Here is a 16,532-nt window from a genome sequence, read left to right on the forward strand (position 1 = left end):
CAAACCACTGACTATCACAAAAATACAAGCAGTGTAGAAGTACAGTGGTAACTCTGGTTACGAACTTAATTCGTCCCGGAGGTCCGTTCTTAACCTGAAACTGTTCTTAACCTGAAGCACCATTTTAGCTAATGGGTCCTCCCGCTGCCGCCATGCAAGTCTGTAACCCGAAGTGTTTGTAACCTGAGGTGTTTTTAACCCAAAGTACCACTGTACATTTCAACATTGATGGTCCCCAGCACATAGAACCCCATGCTATACATGTCTGATCTAAGGAAAACATAGGTGGAATCTATACACATATAAAAAAGTTTTGAAAAATACATTGAATTTGGCATAGCTCGCTGTCTCCATCTAGTGTCATATTTGTATATTGCACTTTACAACACATGTAAAACGTTTTATTTGCAGTCCATAGAAAACGTATATGCAGTGTATTTATCTCCATCCATCAACATGTTTTTCTCCCTCTGGGGAATTTCTTTAAGAAATCTATCCCTAGGAGAATTCTATAGGGAGAAATATGACTTATACATCCAGGTTTTCCAGACATATCCAAGATACATCTGTCGGAAATAGTGTCCAGGTAGAATTTCAGGAAATCGTGAAAATGTCCAGGAATACCTGGACATATGACGATTCGGAATGTTGGAAGTGTTGATTTTTTGGCGAATTTCCTTAAAAATAGCTCAAAAACTTCAAATTTTTGGAGATTTTTTTTTCAAAACCCCACACATAATGAACAATATTTTTCGCTCCTCCCTGGCCCCAGGTACACAAATGATTGTTTACATGCATGGGTGTAGGATAATTTCAGTTCAGTTCACATTTAAAGATGAATCTGTCAGATTTGCATCCCCTGCAGGAATGTGAAGAACTGAATTTAAGATTGGAAAAATGAGAAATCGAGGGAAAGTAAACTGTCACGCCCTTCCATCCCTATGAAACAGGCTGTGAGCATAGTGTGAAATCGCAAAGCTGTAAATAGATTCCTCAGCACGTTAATTGGTGATTCAAATAAGTTATCTGGAAGACCATAATCTCAGGGCACAAAATTGATAAAAAGTGGTGCTTTTCTTAATGCAGAAGAGGGAGGAGGAGGAGGAGGAGGAGGAGGAGGAGGAAGAGAAGAAGAAGAAGAAGAAGAAGAAGAAGAAGAAGAAGAAGAAGAAGAATTTATTATTTATACCCCACCCATCTGGCTGGGTTTCCCCAGCCACTCTGGGTGGCTTCCACCGAATATTAAAAACAATACAGCATCAGACATTAAAAACTTCCCTAAACAGGGCCACCTTCAGTTGTCTTTTAAAAGTAAAATAGGTGTTTATTGCCTTGACATCTGCTGGGAGGGTATTCCACAGGGCAGGCACCACTACCGAGAAGGCCCTGCCAAGGAGGAGGAGGGGGAGAGGAGGAGGGCCCCTCTACAGTGAGCTCGTGGCAGATAGGAGGCGCTGCTGGTCTCCTGTCACCCCTAAGGAGGAAATGGCAGGGACTGCCCTCTGGCAGAGGTGCCAACTTGAATAAAATATGGGGTGGGTACCCAGGTAAGCCCTGTCCCACCTAATCAATCACAAGACATGGAGCTCACATGCCTTTGGAATGGCAATGCCCATCAACTTGGGGGTGCCCCCTCAAATATTTTATTGGGGGGCTGAAGGGACCTCGGCTTGTAGGAGTTGGCTATGCCCTCTGCCGTCTCTTGGGCTCTGCACCCACCCAGTATAATTCAGAGTGGTCCCCTTTCCCTCTGCGATGGCCTTTGATTTCCACTGCAACTGACATGTTAGGTTGATTTGACTCCCCGCTTCTTGTTCCCGATGTAGATCTTCACTCAACTCTTTCTTCCCTGGTGGGGAGCTGCCATTTTGTGGTTCACCTCAGGTGCCCAAATGTATTGGGCGGGCCTTGTTCCTTCTATGTTAAGGGCTTGAAAAATACGCTGAATGTCTGGTGTTTGGGGGGCAACTGAGTGGCTTGTAAACCGAGCATGTGTGTTATGCAGTTGTGCTGCAAATTAACCTAATGCAAAGATTTTAAAGTGGTTTGCCCTCCATAATGCAAGCGACAAACAATTATCTTGGGATTTCCTCTGCAACTGTTAAAAAAAACAAAACCCTGATGCATCTTCTTTTCCCCAAAAGCTCTGCCGGAACAGCCAGAATGTTCGATAATAAAATTGAAAAATTATTATGATTATTTAAAATAATCCTATTATGTTTCTTTATTAGAATGGGCATGGTCAAAGATGGGGGGCAGTGAGTAAAGGAAGGCACTTCAAAATATAAAGCCAGCTATACATGTAGTGGATTTTATATTCCTGCTCAGAGCAGCAGTTGGATGTCTATATTGTCTTGCGAAATTTTCCTTTGCAGGTGTGGTGAAATTCTTGGAAGTGGCTCCGATGATATATGGGTTCAGTATGTAGTGTTACATTGCACTGATAGACTGATTTGTTTTGATGTTGTCATAGATGTTGGTCTCCATGGATGGGGCTAAAAATTGTGCCTCCAGGCGCCGAAGCAAGTCTGTATGTTCTCCTCAGGCCAAGGAAACATTTTTAAAGGGCTGTCAGCTGTGAAGAGAGCAGGCCCCACCCCACCCCAACATCAGTAGCGTGTGAAGCTGGAATTCATAGAAATTTCTCTCAGGTAACTCACCTGGGACGAAAGGCCAGGAAAGGCAACGGGTGGATGTCTCTGAAGGGGTAAAAGCCAAGTATGGGGGGTGGACAGGACAGAGGTGTATAAAATGATGCATAGCAATGTACTAAACGATGGGTAGGCAAACTAAGGACCGGGGGCTGGATCCGGCCCAATCGCCTTCTGAATTATACGCATTTTAAAAGGGCATAGGATGATGGGAGTCGTATTGCAGTAATATCTGCAAGGGGACATTTTTTCCATCTTTCTCCTCCGCTGAAAATGCTCACAATCTGAATTCCATTTCCTCCTTCCTCTCACACCACTATATTATAAAATATAAAATTTAAAACCACCACATATATATATATATACACACATACACACACACAATTTATAGACTGCTTGATTGTAAGAAGTAGAAAACAACCCTCCAAGCAGTTTACAAAAACAATTGACAATAAAGCTGGCAGCGGAAGAGTTAAAAACAGCTATTGAAAGCATTCAAAAAATAATTAAAATCAGTGATAAGTTAAAAACAGATTAAAAACACATGTCGATATTCTACATATCTGGGCAGGCTTGCCTAAACAAAAATGTTTTAAGCAGGTGCTGGGGAAAAAGTACAGCAAAGCATTATGTTCCACAGATTGAAGCTGTCGCGTTGGACACGTGTGAAGTAAGGTGGTTTCGTAAGTAAAGTAGTTCAGGGCTAGCAGCCATTGATAGCTTTACCCTCCCCGAATTTGCCTAACCCCTTCTAAAGCCGTCCATATTGGTGGCCATTGTGACATCTTGCGGGAGCAGATTCCACCATTTAACAGCACGCTGAGTGAAGTATACTCGGAGTCGAATGTGAATTTCATGCTCTTTATTCAGCTCATAGTAGCAATAAATGAAACGTTCCCCAAAACGTCTAGCTATATATACATTAATTACACAATGGGCCCCGCGTGATTGGCTAACTCCGGGCTGCTTCTGTAGGCCAATCAGGTTGCAGATTCACTTCATCCAGGAGCCTGATTGGCTGCTCCTGCAGGCCAATCAGGTTGCTGATTCACTTCATCCAGGAGCCTGATTGGCTGCTCCTGCAGGCCAATCAGGTTGCTGATTCACTTCATCCAGGAGCCTGATTGGCTGCTCCTGCAGGCCAATCAGGTTACAGATTCACTTCATCCAGGAGCCTGATTGGCTGCTCCTGCAGGCCAATCAGGCTACAGATTCACTTCATCCAGGAGCCTGATTGGCTGCTCCTGCAGGCCAATCAGGTTGCTGATTCACTTCCACCTGGAGCTGGATTGGGTGGCTCCTGCAGACCAATCAGACTGCTGCATTCTGGATCCTATTGTTCTAGGATTCAGCTCAGTACATAACACTGCGATAAAAACACCCTTCCTTTTGCCTGCCCTGAATCTTCCATCATCCAGCTTTGTTGCGGACGACCGCAGTGTTGTGAGGAAGAGATTAAAACTTATCTCTATTCATTAGAACCACACTGTGCTTCATTTAGTACAGGGGCCAGCAAACTTTTTCAGCAGGGGGCCGATCCACTGTCCCTCAGACCTTGTAGGGGGCCGGACTATATTGGGGGGGTGAACGAATTCCTATGCCCCACAAATAACCCAGAGACGCATTTTAAATAAAAGGACACATTCTACTCATGTAAAAACACGCTGATTCCCGGACCTCCAACACCTTTGCAGCAAAATCTGGCACACAATCTTCCGGGATGCTTTCTTCCCATTTTTTCTCACATGAGAACAGCAGCCATTTTCAAAACCGTGATTTCATGCCATGATTCCCCCCACCCTGCCAAAAAAGTGCTTTTTGGGGCACGGTGCCCAGAAACACGTGTTTGGGGGCCCCGCGTGATATCACAGCCCTCAAAAAAGTGCTTTTGGGGGAGGGGACCACAGCACAAAATCACACGATATTGCATCCAAAATGGCCACCATTCTCTCACAAGAAAAAATGGGATGTTCTGGTTTTTCCACAGTGTCTGTTGACCTTCATGCCAAGGAAACTGGGCGCTAGGTTAAGTCTTTTGTTACTGGAGATGGGCTTGCACACAACACTAGTCTTGTCAGCTTTTAAAGTGCCACAAGGGTTCATTAATGTTGTTTGCTACCACAGGCTAATGTAGCTGCTCCTCTGGAATTTGATATGCATTGAATTTCAGCATGAAGCAGCTCTTAACATTTAATTCCTGGCTTTCTGAATGTCCACTTTCAAGGCAGCAAGGTTTAAATGGAAAGCTGAGTAGTAAGTAGTTTCTCTCTCTCTCTTCGAGTTGCTTAATGATGGCAATTCAAAGAACAAGCAACGTATCTCCTATTACACCCTAGGTTGCCATATGAGTGTTTTTACCATATGTACATATTACATCATGTGAATGTACAACAGGCTCCTCTGTTTGAGCTGATGGAAAAATCAGGAGGTCATTTTATATCACACAATACCCAAAGGCTGGGTGGTCTTCCAAAGCCGGAGGATTTGTCGCTATCAAATGTATTTGTGGGGAGATTTACAGTTTGTAAATCTGAGCTGCTACCCTACAAATGCTTTAGTAGTGTGTGTTTTCCTGTTGTGGGAATACAAGGGGGCTATTCAAGGTTGCTAAATTAAGCAGATCCGAAAATCTGTACAACCGCCTTTAGGCTGAGCTTCTCAGATGTTCTCCTGCAAGTATATCAGTTCAAATGCTTTTCTAAATATAAAATAAACAGTAACTCCATAAAATGAATAGGAACATACAAAGCTCCCTTGTAACAAATAAGTTTATGGGAATAGGTTTCTGGGGGAGAAACCTGATTTCTAGTATTTCTAAACTTCTCTCTCAAATTTTCTCTGGACCATGCATTACCGTATTTTTCGCTCTATAGGACGCACCAGACCATAGGAAGCACTGGACCATAGGAGGGGGTGGAAAGGGGAAAAAATTTCTTGCTCTGCCCCTCTAAAACAAGGTGCGCTCAAGGTGCATTCAAGAGCAGGTCGGGGAACAGTGCAAAGGCTGTGCGCTGCCTTGCTGCTGCCCCCCGAGCTTGTGGGGCTGGCGGGGGGGGGGGAGTGCTGCTTTTCCCCACTGCCAGCCTCAAAGATCCTTGAAGCCTTTGGAGCACAGCTGCACTCCAAAGGCTTGAGGCTTCGGGGACATCCTTTGTAGCCTCCGCAGGGCAGCGGGGTGAAGGCAGCCATCCCGGAGGCTTTGCGCAGCCATCCCAAAGCTAGAACAGTGAGACTGAGAGCTGCGCAGCGCCCAGTCTCCCTTTGTTGGCTTCGGGGACAGCCTTTCAAGCCTCCGCAGGGCAGTGGAGGGAAGGCTTTGTGCAGCCATCCCGAAGCTAGAACAGCTTCGGGCTGCAGGCTGCTATCCGCCAGCCTTCGGAACCCGGCGGGCACTCCCGCCGTGCTCCAAAGGCTGGCGGATAGCTTCCTGAAGCCTGGAGAGCGAGAAGGGTCGGTGCGCACCGACCCCTCTCGCTCTCCAGGCTTCAGCAAAAGCCTGCATTCGCTCCATAGGACGCGCACACATTTCCCCTTCATTTTTGGAGGGGGAAAAGTGCGTCCTATAGAGCGAAAAACACGGTATTTGATAAATATCTAACCTGCCCCAACCCCACAGTCCTGTACCTTATTCTGGTGTCCATACCATCAGTGTTTAGCTCTTTCTCTCGCGCGTGCTATAGCTCAGTGGAAGAGCATCCTTCTTGCATACAGAAGATCCTGAGCTGACATTTCCAGGTAAGACTGAGAATGTCCCTGCCTGAAACCCTGGAGAGTTACTACCAGTCCATGTAGAAAATACTGAGCTAGATGATCTGACTCAGGGTGGATCTACACACAGCAAAAATAACGCTATAAATGAGTCATAAATTAAATCATTATAACAAAAAAAAAACGCTATGTAAAAATCACATAGAAATTGTTTTGCTCTCTGGCACCATCTGGTGTTGCATGTTTTCAACACATTCAAAACCTTTTTTGACTAATGTAGCTGAGTCCTCAGTATAAGGCAGCATGAGAAGCATATTAGCTCATTTTGTCTGACAGTTTATTGATCCAATAATCTCCCATCCACTTTCAAACAGATCATCAGACCTTCATCCAGGGCGCTCGCCCTGTGCAACGCCCTCCCATCAGATGTCAAATAGATAAACAACTACTTGACTTTCAGAAGACTATTATTATTACAGTCAAACCTCTTCTTACGTCCGCCTCTGCTCACGTCCATTTTACTCAATGTCCGCGGCAAACCCGGAAGTAACTGGCGGGTTTGCCGCTGTTCGCACATGCGCAGGAGCGGCGATCACCACCTGCACCTGCACACAACAGCACCTCTCCCAGCAACCCGTTTCAACTTCCAGATGGGCCTCTGGAACCTATTGTGGCCATGAGTAGAGGTTCCACTGTATTATTATTAGTGCGGAATCAGCCCTAAAAGGTGTGGGTTTCTTCTTTTTGTTCCTTGCTTGCTGATTTTCAGTGCTTGCTGTTGCCATGCTTCATACTTAAATATCAAAAAAGAAAACATTTTCTTATCCTGACTCAATAATCCCACCCAGCAGAGTGAAGTCACATGCATTTTTGCATGGCAGGTAGAATTTATGGACTCTCAAGCAGGTCTTCTGAATGGCATTTGCGTTTGGCAAGTTACTTGAGTGGCGGCTCCAGCTCGGTTTATCCTGGAACTGAAAAGCTAAAACCCTTTCCCATGCCTCTATTCCAAGTCTGATGAAAAAAAAAAGTTATGGGAACAATCCTGATGTTTTCATTTGGTTTTTCGTCCTACGCTGTTGGACTTACTAACAGGATTAGACTTACCACCGGAAGAGTTCAGTGTTCTGCTACACCAAAGCCTTAAGTTCTGCACTTAGCAGGAATAATAATAATAATAATAATAATAATAATAATAATAATTTTTATTTATACCCCGCCCTCCCCAGCCAAGGCCAGGCTCAGGGAGGCTAACAAGCAATAATAAAAACAAGCTGAATGAATACTACTTAAAAACAAGATTAAAACACAACATTAAAATATTGAAACATTAAAATATTAAAATGTAGCCTCATCGCAGGAGGAGAAAGGAAAAGAAAAAAGAAAGAGGGGGAGGGAATCAAATTGGCTCCAAGCCAAAGGCCAGGTGGAACAACTCTGTCTTACTGGCCCTGTGGAATGAAATCAGATCCTGCAGGGCCCTGGTCTCATGAGGCAGAGCGTTCCACCAGGCCGGGGCCAGAGTTGAAAAGGCCCTGGCCCTGGTTGAGGCTAATCTGACTTCCTTAGGGCCTGGGACCACTAGGGTGTTGCTATTTATGGACCTTGAGGCTCTCCGTGGGGCATACCGGGAGAGGCGGTCCTGTAGGTACGAGAGTCCTAGGCCGTGAAGGGCTTTAAAGGTCAAAAGCAGCACCTTAAATCTGACCCTGTACTCCACCGGGAGCCAGTGCAGCTGGAAAAGCACTGGGTGAATATGCTCCCATGGCAGAGACCCCGTGAGGAGCCTCGCTGCAGCATTCTGTACCCGCTGGAGTTTCTGGGACAGCTTCAAGGGCAGCCCCGCGTAGAGCAAATTACAGTAGTCAAGCCTGGAGGTGACCGTCGCATGGATCACTGATACAGATGGGCCTACTCAAAGTGTTGATTCTTGTTCTGCTTGACTTACCGTATTGCCCAGTTCTTAGCAACCCTGCCTGTGAGAAAAGTGGAGAATGTGGGATGTAACATCACAAAAGCAATCAAATACTACATTTCCTGTTTGCCTAGAGTGGACACACAGATGGATGTTGCTCCAGCCAGGAGGACTTCCTGTCACACCTGGTCTGAAGCATCCTCCCCCTGCGTCTGACCAGGTAGATGGGCATGACCCTGAGAGACCCCATAAAAGGACTTGTCACACAGCCATCTTCCCTTCTCCTTCACTTTATTCCATCTTGATGCTTTTGCTGTCTGCTGGCCCTTAGCCAGTAGCACATGGGCTCAATCCCCATATAGGACGAACCAGTGGCGTAGCGTGGGGGGTGCAGGGGGGCCGGCCGCACCGGGCGCAACATCTGGGGGTTAGGGTTAGGGGGCGCAAAGTCACGGGTTAGGGGGCGCAAATCCATGGCTTAGGGGGCGCAAATTACTTGCCTTGCCCCGGGTGCTGACAACCCACGCTACGCCACTGGGACGAACCCACACTCTCTTCTGTAACTACAAGCTAAAGCCTGCCTTCAGGATCATACTGTGAACTGAATGTAAGTAAACTTCTTATTACTTTCAAGAAAAGACTGTTGTGTTTTTCTTCTTTTTTACGGGGGAACAAAGGGAATTTACCAGGATCAATCCAATCGGGACCATCCAGACTGGATAGCTTAACTCAAGAGATTCTAACAAATCTACCAACTTTCTGCAATATACAGGGGAATATACTCTGCTACCAGCTCACTGGCATGATGAGGAAAGATAATATTTAATCAATATATCCTCTCCTACTATCTACAACATTCCCACAGAGAAGGTGTTGCAGCAGAAGATCATCAGGTGGGGAAAGGTGCATCCCCTATGTGCCATTGGGAATGAGGAAGAAATTCAGTTTGGTTTGCTTTTTAAAGACTCTCCAAGTGTCCCAGTCCTGGAATTATAGAAGTCATCCTTGCTTCTGATTAGATCCTGGAATATTCCTATTTTTTATACCCCATTCATAATTTTGTAATTGAACCCAGCAGTCACGTGACAGCAGTCACGAAATTAAGAGACGCCTGCTTCTTGGGAGAAAAGCAATGACAAACCTAGACAGCCTCTTAAAAAGCAGAGACATCACCTTGCCAACAAAGGTCCATATAGTTAAAGCTATGGTTTTCCCAGTAGTGATGTATGGAAGTGAGAGCTGGACCATAAAGAAGGCTGATCGCCAAAGAATTGATGTTTTGAATTATGGTGCTGGAGGAGACTCTTGAGAGTCCCATGGACTGCAAGAAGATCAAACCTCTCCATTCTGAAGGAAATCAGCCCTGAGTGCTCACTGGAAGGACAGATCCTGAAGCTGAGGCTCCAATATTTTGGCCACCTCATGAGAAGAGAAGACTCCCTGGAAAAGACCCTGATGTTGGGAAAGATGGAGAGCACAAGGAGAAGGGGATGACAGAGGACGAGATGGTTGGATAGTGTTCTCGAAGCTACCAACAAGAATCTGACCAAACTGCGGGAGGCAGTGGAAGACAGGAGTGCCTGGCGTGCTCTGGTCCATGGGGTCACGAAGAGTCGGACACGACTAAACAACTAAACAACAACAACAGCAATTGAACCCAGTTCATTTACTCCTGATTTTTCATCTTTCTTTTGACTTTATCATTGAAAGCTCCTTGTGTTGTATTTCTTATTTGGTTGTTGATATCTGGCTTGTTTGTTTGTTTTCTTTTCTTGTGTATTGTCTGTTTTTGTTTGTTAAGAAAAATTAAAAAATTAAACAGTAATATATAAGCTGTCTTTAGAAGGAAGTTACTTTTTTTTTTTTTTTTTGAGGCCTGTTAAAATCATGACCTGCCAAGCCTAGTCATAGAACAGCTATGTGGCAAAAGAATTTGAATTCTCCTTCTGCATCTGAAAGCTTTATGCAAGATGACATCTCTGGATTGTTGAAACTCTTCCTCGGTTCAAAATCCTTCTAAACTAACCTTCCCACCCCTCCTCAATTAAAAACTTCTGGGTGGTTTGCATTTTCCAGCTGCTGCTATCTGTGGCAACATATAAATCAGAGAGAAAAGGGAAACCCTTAAGCTCTCTTTCCTAATTCTCTTTCCTTGGAAGTTTGGTTTACACAGGATGAAAAGAAATATTCTTGGCAATGTGGGTGGGGCTGAACAGTTCCAGGAAGAAAATGGGCCACCCAATTGATCTGGGGTTGGCAACAGTTCGGGTGAGCAGTATCTCCTGCGTAAAGGCGTCAGGTGTTGTGGCTAAAATTTAGCGGGAAATCATTTTCTCAGTCCAGATCTCCCCCTAACCTCAGATGGCTGGAACGTGGCTCTTGTTACCCAAGAGAGGGAGGGTGTTATGTACTGAAGTTCTCACCCTGGGCCAGCAGGGGGCTACTGTAGATAGTTATGCAAATAAGGGATCGAAAGTGACGTTCAGTGATTGGATAGTTTTAGAAAGTTGCTACAGTTACGTTGTACAGGAACTCTATATAAGCAGGCTGGCTGAACCCTTCAGTTCAGTTCTGGCCTGTGAATAAACAAGAGCTGTTTGAAGAATCGCTGTGTCATCTGATATGTTCACCCACAACTTAACAGAGGACAAAAGCTTAAGTCATCTGGGGTGGTATCAAACTAACTCATACTGTCTGCGCAAGAAAAACCACTTGCACTGTTAAGTTGTGGGTGAACATATCAGACAACACAGCGATTCTTCAAACAGCTCTTGTTTATTCACAGGCCAGAACAGAACTGAACTGAAGGGTTCAGCCAGCATGCTTATATAGAGCTCCACTACAACGCAACAGTAACAACTATCTGTAACTATCCAATCACTGAATGTCACTTTCCATTCTTTATTTGCATATGTGGACCTGAGTGAAAACTATCTACAGTAGCCCCCTGCTGGCCCAGGGTGAGAACGTCAGTACATAACATGCACAACAGGACTCAACGCTTTCACTCCCTGTGCGCACCCCACACCTTTGCCAAACTTGCCCCAGAGGGATGTGGGAGCCCCCAGAATGACTTTAGGGGGGACACAGAGGAGGAGGAGAGGAGGGAAAGTCCCATTGCACAAGTAGAAATTAATGTGCTGACACAATGAGTTAGTCGGCTTTAGATTTAGAGAGTTAGGTTAATTCATGGAGGAAAGGACTATTCATGGCTTCTGGCCACGGTGGCTATGCACTGCCTCTGCTGTTATAGGCATCCATGCTTCTGAATACCAGTTGCTAGAAATCACAGAAGGGGACAGTGTTGCTCTTGTGTTCAAATCCTGCGTTAGGGCTTCCCAAAGGTATCTGAGTGGCCGCTGTGAGAACAAGATGGACTAGATGGGCCACTGGCCTGATCCAGGAAGCTCTTCTAACGTGAATGTGGGAATCCTTGTTCCATAAGTGCATTTGCAGCTAAATTTGTTCGGGGTGGGGGGCAGGCTTTTAAATATATATATACAGTGGAACCTCGAGTTGCGGAAGTAATAAATTTAATAACTAATAAATTTTATTTATACCCCGCCCTCCCCGGCCAGAGCCAGGCTCAGGGCGGCTAACACAAATAAAATCACATTAAAAACATAATAGGGGGGAAAGAAACAAAAACAAAACAAACAAACCAAAATCAATTTAATATACAGTGGTAGCTCGGGTTACATATGCTTCAGGTTACATTCGCTTCAGGTTACAGACTCCACTAACCCAGAAATAGTACCTCAGGTTAAGAACTTTGCTTCAGGATGAGAACAGAAATCATGCTCCGGCAGCACGGAGGCAGCTTCAGGTTAAGAACAGTTTCAGGTTAAGAACGGACCTCCGGAACAAATTAAGTTCTTAACCCGAGGTACCACTGTACAGGTTAAAATGCAATTTAAAATGAATTTTAAAAGTAGCCGATAAATCAAGACCATAAGAGGAGGGAAACATAAGGGTCAGACTGAGTCCAAACCAAAGGCCAGGCGGAACAGCTCTGTCTTGCAGGCCCTGCGAAAAGATGTCAAGTCCCGCAGGGCCCTGGTCTCTTGTGACAGAGCGTTCCACCAAGTCGGGGCCAGTACTGAAAAGGCCCTGGCGCTAGTTGAGACCAATCTAATCACCTTGCAACTTGGGACCTCCAAAGTGTTGTCATTTGTGGACCTTAAGGTCCTCCTCAGGGCATACAAGTACTAACTGGTATCCTGGAGGCACCTCTGCAACTTGAAGCATTTGCATCCAGAAGCGCCGTGTCTGCGCAAGCGCATGGCGCAATTTAGTGCTTCTGTGCATACGCGATTGGTGAAACCCGGAAGTAACCGTTACAGTAATTCCGGGTTGCAACAGGACGCAACTTGAAAAGACGTAACTTGAAGGGGATGCAACATGAGGTATGACTGTGAATATGCTGTAACAACTTTTGATGTAATGATATAACAAGGTTTTGCCGCCTTCTGGCGGTTCCCTCACTGCGAGAAGCCAAGTTACAGGGAACCAGGCAGAGGGCCTTCTAATAATTTAATAATAATAGTAAATTATTATTATTATTATTTCCCATTGTCACTGCACCTCCATAAAAGAACGTGGAGGACCGAAAAAGTTTAATAAAAGTTGGGCATGTGGTAAACCAGCTAATTGGTGCCACCTAATGGTAGAGAAAAGGAATCTGTCGAGAAAGAGAGAAAGTTTGTGCAATTTAAAAGCCTTTTGTTTTCAGTACTTCTTGCTTTTGACAAACCTAGGCAGCATCTTAAAAAGCAGAGACATCACCTTGCCAACAAAGGTCCATATTGTTAAAGCTCTGGTTTTCCCAGTAGTGATCTGGGAAGTAGCAGTCACCAACTTAAATGGCTTTAAAAGGTTTGACAAATTCATGAGGGACAAAGCCATCAATGGCTGCTAGCCACTATAACAAATGAATAAAGTGGGATAACATAACGACTACATAATTTACGTAATTACTTATGTAAATTACGTAATTAAGTAATAAATTAAGTAGTTTATTTAAGTAATTAAGTAAATGAATAAATTAAGGAAATTTCACAACAGTAGGTGGTGAGATGAACACAGGATTTGAAGAATACAACCCGCAGTGGAACGGAAACAGGGCTGCATGTGACAAATACAGGGCGAATCAGGAGACCATGCCTTCTTCGATCCTTACTACCATCAATAACTCATTGTTTTCTGGCTTCCGTTCATCCAGCCCTTCTGCATTCAGTCCTTGTACTCAGACACTTGGTACTCCCAGACTAAATCCCACCCAAATAATAGTGACAAGGACATAACAGCACATTCAGGTTGTGCAATTAAAGCTCTTGCACAACAAACCCGCTTTCCCTACACACACACCAAAACAAAATAGGGCTTTTTGCACTAAGGAAAGTGACTAGGAAGCTCACTGGAAAGTGTGGGATAATGGCTGCTTAATACACTATCACATAATTTCTCCCAGAAAAAAATCAGAATGTATGCTCAGTAAATAGCAAACATTGTCTAACCTCCCCATAAACTTTGTGCAGGCAAATCAGAATGTATGCCCAAGAAACAGATTGTCTGGGAGCAGCCATTGTTTTTATACAGTGTTTTTGAGATCTCAATTAGTGCACAAGACGGCTGAATGAAGTTAATAAACAGAGAGGCCACCTATGTGCAGAGATAATTTTTCCCTCCCCAGGCTAGATCTAATTAAACCAAAAAACACAGCAGATGCGACTGACATGACCTCTTCGATCTTCCATAAACCAGAGAGCAATTAAAGCAGCTTCCCTATCAATAGAAAGTGAATTATTGATCATCAAATGTCACTCACCCAGTGCATGGTAGATGCTCACCAGCTTGGACTCAAAATTACCTTCCACAATATGAACTCAGAATGTGGTGCCTTCATCTTGTTGCCCTGATGCAGAGCAGACTTGGAACGGTCCTTTAGCCCAGAATGCATCAGCCAGGTTAATAGCTGGCATTTGCCCATTTTCACTACCATGGATGGTCACGGCACTTACGCTCTCTTCCAGGGATGAGGGACCCGTGTCCCTCCAGGTGTTGTTAGACTCCAACTCCCATCAACCCCAGCCACCCTGCAAAGAGGTCAGGGACGGTGGGAATTGTAGTCCAGCAACTTGTGGAAGACTACAGGTTGTCCGTTACTGTTCAATACGTCAGCTTTGCATTTATTCCCTCTCTTCTCTGTTCTCTCTGTGTATGAACCAACTAATGATGGCACTTCACTCATCTTATCAAATGGACACTAGTTCACAAAAACTTGTGCTGCAATAGATCTGTTAATATTTGGCAGGGAGCACAACACACTTTTTCATATTTTCATATTTACACACACACACACATATATATATACACACACACATACATACCAAATCTGACTTCCGTGACGCTCCAAAAATGACACCACTGCTCTGTCGATTGCTTGCGAAATATATGTAAGCCGCAAGCAATAAATAAAATGAAAATGAAATAGCTTCCAGCTATTTTTGCATTGTTATAGAAATAGTTATTTCAGACTAGCTCCAAATAAAAGTGAAGTTAGTTTTGTAAGTTGGAGGTGGGGGGTCAGTCTGAAAGACACTGCAGATTCCTTCTAAACCTATTCCTTCCACCCTCATCGTTCTGCCCAGACACTGAGGTCCAGTGCCGAACGCTTTCTGGTGGTTCCCTTGCTGCGAGAAGCCAAGTTACAGTGAACCAGGCAGAGGGCCTTCTCGGTAGTGGAGCCCGCCCTGTGGAACACCCTCCCACCAGATGTCAAAGAGAACAACAACAACAACCAGACTTTTAGAAGACATCTGAAGGCAGCCCTGTTTAGGGAAACTTTTAACGTTTGATGGATTACTGTATTTTAATCCCCTTCATGGATCACTGCCTTGCCGTGGCGAAGGGGCTTGAAGAACTCAGAGAAGCTATGAACTATGCCGAGCAGGGCACCCAAGATGAACAGGTCATAGTGGAGAGTTTTGACCAAACGTGATCCACCTGGAGGAGGAACCGGCAAGCCACTCCAGTATCCCTGCCAAGAAAACTCCATGGACAAAGACAACAGGCATATAAAAGTTATGACGCTGGAAGATGAGCCCCTCAGGTTGGAAGGCGTCCAACATGCTACTGGGGAAGAGCGGAGGGCAAGTACAAGTAGATCCAGAGCTGATGAAGCGGCTGGGCCAAAGCCGAAAGGACGCTCAGTTGCGGATATGCCTGGAAGCGAAAGGAAAGTCCAATGCTGTAAAGAAAAATATTGCATAGGAACCTGGAATGTAAGAACCATGAACATGGGTAAGTTGGAGGTGGTCAAAAATGAGATGGCAAGAATAAATATTGACATCCTGGGCATCAGTGAACTAAAATGGACGGGAATGGGTGAATTCAGTTCGGATGACCATCATATCTACTACTGTGGGCAAGAAACCCGTAAAAGAAATGGAGTGGCCCTCATAGTCAACAAAAGAGTGGCAAAAGCTGTACTGGGATGCAATCTCAAAAATGATAGAATGATCTCGATACGAATCCAAGGCAGACCTTTTAACATCACAGTAATCCAAGTTTATGCACCAACTACTGGTGCTGAAGAAACTGAAATTGACCAATTCTATGAAGACTTACAACACCTTATAGAAGTGACACCAAAGAAGGATGTTCTTCTCATTATAGGGGATTGGAATGCTAAAGTAGGGAGTCAAGAGATAAAAGGAACAACTGGCAAGTTTGGCCTTGGAGATCAAAACGAAGCAGGGCAAAGGCTAATAGAGTTCTGTCAAGAGAACAAGCTGGTCATCACAAACACGCTTTTCCAACAACACAAGAGACGACTCTACACATGGACATCACCAGATGGGCAGCATCGAAATCAGATTGATTATATTCTCTGCAGCCAAAGATGGAGAAGCTCTATACAGTCAGCAAAAACAAGACCTGGAGCTGACTGTGGCTCAGATCATCAGCTTCTTATAGCAAAATTCAAGCTTAAACTGAAGAAAGTAGGAAAAACCACTGGGCCGGTAAGATACAATCTAAGTCAAATCCCTTATGAATACACAGTGGAAGTGAGGAACAGGTTTAAGGATTTAGATTTGGTGGACAGAGTGCCTGAAGAACTATGGATGGAGGCTCGTAACATTATACAGGAGGCAGCAACGAAAACCATCCCAATGAAAAGGAAATGCAAGAAAGCAAAGTGGCTGTCCAATGAGGCCTTACAAATAGCGGGGGAGAGAAGGCAAGCAAAATGCAAG

Source organism: Podarcis cretensis (assembly GCF_951804945.1).
Source record: "Podarcis cretensis genome assembly, chromosome: 3".
Taxonomy (NCBI): Eukaryota; Metazoa; Chordata; class Lepidosauria; order Squamata; family Lacertidae; genus Podarcis; species Podarcis cretensis.